The sequence below is a fragment of the Gossypium hirsutum genome, chromosome A11, assembly GCF_007990345.1.
Source record: "Gossypium hirsutum isolate 1008001.06 chromosome A11, Gossypium_hirsutum_v2.1, whole genome shotgun sequence".
NCBI classification, from domain to species: domain Eukaryota; kingdom Viridiplantae; phylum Streptophyta; class Magnoliopsida; order Malvales; family Malvaceae; genus Gossypium; species Gossypium hirsutum.
Window position 1 is genome coordinate 116,162,515 of NC_053434.1, and position 8,269 is coordinate 116,170,783.

Consider the following 8,269-nt stretch of genomic DNA (forward strand, 5'->3'; position numbering starts at 1 on the left):
CTAGGTGTAACAACGCCACGTATGATGAATCTTAAAAAATTCAAAAAGGCTTGAAAAAATTTCTATCGAGCTCATTTACTATTGAATATTTATATAACCTTAATTTATTTCCAATTTACTTATAAAAATTAAACTATGATTCTTTTTTGATATTATTATATTCAAATTACTATTTTTTATATTAATAATGTTTGATTTTAATATTTAATAATTTTAAATGTCTTTAAAAGTTATAACTAATTTTTATCAAAATAGTATTAATTATTGATCATTACTTAAATAAATTACATAACTTACATAACTCATATAACTTACATAATTTACATAACAACTTACATAACTCACATAATTTCCTTAAAAGCATATAGTTTAAAGTTCCAATTTCATAACTTACATAATCTACATAAAAATATATCATATCAAGACTTACATAATAAACAACTTACCCGTGTAACTTATTGCCAACTTTAGACTTCAACAACTACGAAATGGATAGGACTTGGATCAATTTCTCAAGGGCAAGCAACGAGTATCAAAATGGAGTGCAATCTTTTTTAGATTTTGCATTTCATAATTCAAGCCAAGAGAATATGATTCTTTGCCCGTGTAAGAAGTGTGGCAATATCTATTGGCATTATCGTGAAGTTGTCTAGAACATCTAATTGTTGATGGCTTCATTCAGGGGTATAAAAAATGGAATTTCCATGGAGAGTGTACAACTAGTGGAGCCTCTTCGACGATTAATCCAGGTTATCCTTATAGTGGTTACCGTCAGCATGTTAGAGAAGATGACATGGAAGGTATGATGCGGGACGCATTTAATATACGGAGTGAAAGTTTCCAATCATTTCCACCAAACTATGTTGCATCTGAAAATTATAATATCGGTGGGAATACTTTTATGGAAACGCGAAGAAGTGTACCGGATGAACAACCGAATGAAGAAGCGGCGAAGTTCTACACGTTACTTGGTGAAATGAATGAAGAACTTTATGAGGGATCAAAATTTTCGAAAATGTCATTCTATATTCTCCTTTTCCACTTAAAATGTTTGGGAGGGTAGACCGGAAACTCTTTGACAATGCTGTTAGAGCTTTTGAGAGAAATGTTCCCATTTGCAAAAATCCCTCAATCATGTAAAGACATGAAGAAAGTAATAAAAGATTTGGGCCTTGGGTACAACAAAATTCATAGTTGCCCAAATGATTGCATGCTGTATTGGGGTGATCGGAGAAATCAACAGTCTTGTCATGTTTGCGGTAAATCTCGTTGGATGAGTAGAGATGCAGTAGATGTTAATGAGGATGAATATGGGCCACAGTCAAGAAGGAAGCCGAACAAGATTTTGCGATATTTCCCGCTAATCCCAAGGCTTCAAAGGCTATTCATGTCCTCAAAGACAGCTGAGTTTATGACGTGGCATCATGATCAACGAACGGATGATGGATTATTAAGGCATTCTGCAGATTCTTTTGCATGGAAATCATTTGACAATAAATTTCCAAGCTTTGCAAGTGATCCTCAGAGTGTAAGGCTCGGGTTAGCATCTGACGGATTTAATCCTTTTAAAATCATGAGCACCTCGTACAGTACTTGGCCTGTGGTCATTGTTCCTTATAATTTGCCTCCATGGCTCTGCATGAAGCAATCTTCTTTGATATTATCTATGATTATCCCCGGAGAGAAAGGCCCCGGAAATGATATTGACATATATCTGCAGCCACTTATTGAAGAGTTAAAACAATTATGGGCGGGTGTTGAGACGTATGATGTATTGAGAAAGGAGAACTTTTACCTACGTGCTGCTTTGATGTGGACAATTAATGATTTCCCGGCATATGCAAATTTATCGGGTTGAAGTACCAGAGGACGTTATGCTTGTCCTTGTTGTGCTGCTCAAACGTGTTCACAGTGGTTATATAATGGGAAGAAGTTCTGCTATATGGGGCATCATCGGTGGTTAGATGAAAATCATAGCTATAGATTTCAGAGGGCTTTATATGACGATACTGAAGAGTTGAAAAAAGCTCCTGAGCAGATTATTGGATCTGAAATCTTATTCATGTTAAAAGATATGGATTTCAGTTACGGGAAGCTGAATCAACCATCTAACAGGCAAACAAATAGACGATCGAGGGATGAATCAGATGATGAATCTGACGAAGAGGATGACCCTAATGAGGCGGACTTGTGGAAGAAAAGAAGTATTTTTTTTGAGTTGCCTTATTGGGAGCATCACATATTACGCCACAATCTTGATGTGATGCATATTGAGAAGAATGTCTGCGAGAACATCATCCAGACATTTTTGAACGTCGATGGTAAATCAAAAGATAATCTTTAGAGTCGACTTGATTTAGTTCACATGGGAATTAGGCGTGATCTTCATCCCTAAGTACTTCCTAATGGAAAATATTGGTTGCCGCCAACAATTTTTGCAATGTCAAAGGAAGAGAAAGAAATGTTCTGCACGGTGTTGAAGGATATAAAGGTTCCGGATGCGTATGCATCAAATATATCTCGATGTGTAAGTCTTAAAGATTGAAGACTATATTCATTAAAATCACATGACTATCACATCTTGATGCAAGATCCACTTCCAGTTACTTTACGGTGCTGTATGTCAAAGAAGGTAACGTTCTGTATAATTGAACTGTCGAATATAATGAAAGCAATTTGTGGCAAAGTTCTGAATGTTGAAGAACTTGAAAAAGTACAAGATTGAGCCGCTTTGACATTATGCAATTTGGAGAAGATCTTTCCACCTTCCTTCTTCATTATTATGGTGCACCTTGTCATTCATCTCCCTCGTAAAGTAATAATTGGTGGGCCGGTTTTCTATCGTTGGATGTATCCAATTGAAATGTGCTAATTTATTTCAAAGGCATTCACCTTTATACCTATAGTTATCAGTTTTGATAATGTTGTATATGGTGTTTAGGTTCCTAGGAAAATTGAAGTCTTATTGCCGTAACAAGCATTATCCGGAAGGATCAATTGCTGAAGGCTACTTGGTAGAGGAGTGTATGACATTTTGTTCTAGATATTTAGAAAATGTTGAAACAAGATTGAATAGACCAAGTAGAAATGCTGGACTCAATGATCCTAACTTAGCCGAAACTTATTTATTTCAAAGTTATGGAGAACCAATCGGCAAAGTTGAAATTGCAGAATTAGATGACCGATCTTGGATACAAGCACATAGATATGTTCTTTTCCACCATGATGCACTTGAACAATTACGCAAGTAAGTTCTAGAATACGATAAATATTCATCTTTTTTTGATTTGTTTATTTTTAACGAATTAAACATGTTTTTAACATAGTGAGTACAAACAAATCTTAAGATCTCGTTCACGCTCACGAAGATTACAACATCGCGAGATTAATAGGTTATTCGCAAAATCTTTTCATGAATGGTTAAGCCAAACAGTATGCAACTCAACATTTTATTAACAAATATTAATGTTTTCTCATAACATTTACAATTACTCAACTTACTTTTGATTCAATAGGTTTAGAGTGGGAATGTCGTTAATGACGAAGTTAAATGGCTTTCCCAAGGTCTGAATCGAGTAGTAAAAAGATATAGTGGCTTCATCATGAATGGATTCAGATTTCATACCAAATATCGCGAGAGATTGAGGAGAACTCAAAATTGTGGAGTAGTTGTTAATTCTTTAACTACAAGTTACGCTAGTGCTAGGGACAGTAATCCTGTCGAGAGAAATGTGGAGTATTACGGACTTCTAACCGACATTATTAAGTTGGATTACTATGGAAAATGGAAAGTTGTCTTATTTCGATGTGATTGGGCTGATGCTAATACTGCTCGCAGAATTAAAAATGATCAGTCTGGTTTTACAATGGTGAATTTCTCTCGATTAATTCACACTAGAGAACATTTGATAGACGAGCCGTATGTATTTTCTTCTCAAGTTAAACAAGTTTTTTACTCGAAAGATCCAATTGATGAGGGTTGGTCATTGTACTCCGAAACACCCCTAGAGACTTGTTTGACATGGGGAATGGAAGTAGAGATGACATCGTTGAAAGATCAGAAACTTTGCCTTTTCCAGAACAAAACTTAAATGAAAATATCCCTAGTACTAGTACACAATTTCAATGGGTTCGTCAGGATGTGGACGAAAATATTTACGATTTATGATTTAGTAAGATTTTATGATTTTTTATTTATATGTAATGTTATAATTTTAACATTGGTCATGTTATATAATTTACAATTGTTGTTATTTCTTACTAAAATTTTAACTATTTAATGTGTTGTAGAAAAAATGCCTAGAAGAAGATTAAGAGATCTTAGTATTGTACAGAATACTACAAATTCGGAAGAAGTAAGTACTGAACAACAGACAGTTGTTGGATCTTCAAGCGTGCCAGAGACACTTGACGAGTCTGTGGAATTTCAAAGTAATGTTAAGTTTATTTTACAAATTGTATTAAATTTTATTACTGATTTATTTTTAAATTTCAATATAGTAATAATATATTATTTTTCAGCTGAAAATGGTGGGACACGCAAAGGTTGAGGACGTACGCTCCTAACAGATTTATATAACTTAAATTTTGTCGAGCGTATCAAAGTAACTAGAAACAGCCATGGTCAGCCTCTTGGACAAGAAGCTCGACTTTTAACAGGCTATTTGGGCATTATAGCACGAAATGCCAATATGTTGCCCATCAACTACGAATCATGGCATAACATGCCTGATAGCAATAAAAATCAAGCTCTCTCTAATATTAAGGTAACAAAACGTTAATGTAATTTATAATACTTTGGTTTAAGTTTCATTTATATTTACTTCCTAAACTTGTGTTTTTTAGGAGAGGTTTGATTTAGAGGTCTCTGATGCCTATATCAAGAAGGCATTGGGTAAAAAATAGAGAGACCATAAAAGCATTTTGAAAAAATAATATTTTAAAAAACCCATAAGCCTCGAAGAAAAATTGCAAAATGTCCCACCGGGAATGCTGAGGTACCAATGGGAAGATGCGGTTCGATTTTGGAATTCGAAGAAAGGAGAGGTATTATGTACTTGCAAACTCTTATAAAATTTTCAGTTTATAGTATTTACTATATATGTAATAATAATTTCATTATGTAGGACCGTGAGCGAGTTGGAACAAGCAGCAGGCAAAAACAAAAATTTACGCACACGGCAGGGTCGAGAAGTTTTGCTTGTGTAGCTCAGGCTGCGATACTATGGATTTATTAATTCTATCAAGTATTAATGACTTTTTACTATTAAATAATATTTTTACTACTATATTGTAGGAAGCCTCGTCTGGTCAAAAAGTTGGACGCCTTCAGCTTTTTGACATTACGCACAGGAAAAAGGATGGAACTTCGATGACATCTGAGGCTGCAGAAATTATGGTATATTTACTTAATGAAATTTGATTCATTATAAATATTTATAATATTTAATTCTAAGTTTTAATTCGTCGTTTTTATTAGTTTAATTTAAATAATGTTATGTTGTATTCCTTTTTATTGTATATTTCGTTTCTAACTCTTTGAGTGATTTATTAGGAGAAACTAAAAGATAAGAAGGCAGAGTATGAAGCAACTGCTTCGACTGATAGTTCTGTTAATTTTGAGGATATTGATAACAGAATTATTAATGAAGTTTTGGGTCCTGAAAGGTATGGTCGGGTTAGATTTCAAGGATCTGGTGTTAACCCGACCCAATATTTTAGATCCACCTCGCACCAATACATGCCTTCCGGGAGTCAAATTCAAGCTGAAGTTCAGAGGCTAAAAGATCAGATAGTTCAGATACAAGCTAGCACAGATGAGCAAATTTCTCGACTTAGAGCGGAGGCAGCAGCGAGGGAGGCGGAGCAGAACAGAAAATACAATAAACTCCAGCTACAGCTTCAGTCTATGATGACTATGTTCCAGCAATTTCAAAATCCGCCATCTTAGACATTTGTTTTATTGTAACTTTTAACATTATTGTAAGAATATTTTGAATATTCATTTACAATTTATATAATATATTTTTCGTATAATTTTTTATTATTTAAATTTGCAGGTTTTGGTTGGATTTCATGGTATATTTGCTGTTTTTGGTTGAATTTCTTGCAGGAGGGTTGGATATAGGTGCAACATACATATTGCAAAACAGGGCAAATTAGCGGCGTTTTTTAAAAAAGTGCCGCTAAAGACCAGGACTTTTAGTGGCGTTACATATAGCTACGTTTTTTGCGGCGCTTTTAAAAGAAAAAAACGCCGCTAAAAGTCTATTTTCCTGTAGTGTATAATCCCTTTTGGTTGATATGTAATTTCAGGTTATTAAGTTCTTTGCAAAGAAAGTGGTTTTAGTGTGTAATTAATGTGTTTTGATGCAATTAGGAGAATATCGTATAATGTTAAAGACAAAATTTGTTGAAGTTTTTAGATTTAGGACTAAATTGATAGAATCTGTAAATATTGGAGGGCTAAAATTTTTATTATACTAATAAAAAGGCCACCATTAGTGATTTAATAGAGAAGTGGTCAAAATATTAAATTTTTATAACGTTAATAACTAAAATTGAAAATTTGTAACCTAAGTAACAAAAATAGAAATACGTTACTAATTGGGTGCAATTTTTATAGTTTACCCTACTATTGTACTGTTTAAATATATATAAAAAAAAACATGTCATGTTGCCTATATTTAAATTTTTAATAAAGCAAAAAAAAACTAAATTTTAAATATCGAAATAAAAATAATAGATTTAAAAAAAAGATATGGGTGAACCTAAAACAAGCTTAGTTATTCACAAAAAAAAAAAGCTTATGTTAGCGATTTATAAATATGAATAATTTTGGACAAAATTTTAGGTCCATATTTCATGCTGGACAGAGTTTGGACAAATATAAAATGTACTAATATCATATATAAGCCCGACCCAATTCAACTCATTAACACCTCTAATACTATGGACTTAACAATAACTAATATCTACTTAAAACTTAATTTGAAGTTGCATATATTATATATATCAGAGCTAACACCTTGAAATTGAAAGGGAAAAATAAAATTAAGCAAAACCATTTTTTTCTCTTTTTGCTTACTTAATGTATATAAGGAAAGAAAATATTGAGGTAAAAGTATCATGGAGGTTTTTGTACTATGAGTCAAATTGCATTTTGCCGCTTCTACTAAATAAATAAAAGCAAATTAGTCATTGTATGTTAGGTCAAAAGGTAAACTGGTCATTCTATTAAAAATTCATCCATATCTACTTTTAAAAATTGGTTTTTGTACGTCAACATGAAGTACACGTGTTATGTCACAAGTAATTGTCTGGTTATATTGTTAGCTACATAAATTTTTAATAGTTGAAATGGATAAAATTTTCAACAAAAAAGACCAATTTACTTTTTAATATAATATACAAAGACTAATTTATTTATTTTTAAAATAAAATGGATAAAATGTAAATTAACTAATAATAGCCTGGTAACATTATCAAAGAGAAACTATGGCGTGGACGTGGGAGTGGGACTTAATAGACTTAGTTGAGTTGATCTGCTTCTCAATTTGTCTTTCTAAATTTGTGGAATTTTAAAGCTTGTTAATTTCCACATTAAATAGAGAGAGAAAAAAAAAAGAGAAGAAGTTTATGTCAATTGAAAGCTATTTTGATGTATATATATATATATTTAAATAGCAAGTAAACCGTGGGAGTATGATTTATTCCATAGACTTAGTTGAGTTTTAATAAGTGTTTTTAATAAAAAAAAATTTAATCAATATTTTTAATATTAATTTTAATAAGATTAATCAAATGAGTATATATTTTTTAATTTTAAATGTCACATCGTTAAATTTAATATAATAATTTTAATGGCAATAATTATTGGACCCGAATTTTTAAATTAAAAAAATATAGGGATTAAATTCTTGAAAATAAAAGGACGAGACTAAAATCAATATATATATAATAGCAAGTTAGAGTATATTTAAACCTTCAGAATTTTATATTATAATTTAATATAAATAAATAATCAATCTAACACGAAACTTGAAAATAATAGCCAAACGTATAGAAAAATATTCTTATTCAATTTCCAATTTTTTTTCTCTCCTATCTTTTTTAAAACCTAAAAAGTCTTTTGGGAGTGGGACTTAATTCATAGACTTTATGTCTATTTGTGTTTCTAAACTTTTGGAATTTAAAGTTTTATTAAATTTAAGGTTAGAGGTGGATTAAGTCTTAACTTTATTAATATTAATATTATTGTCAATAAAAA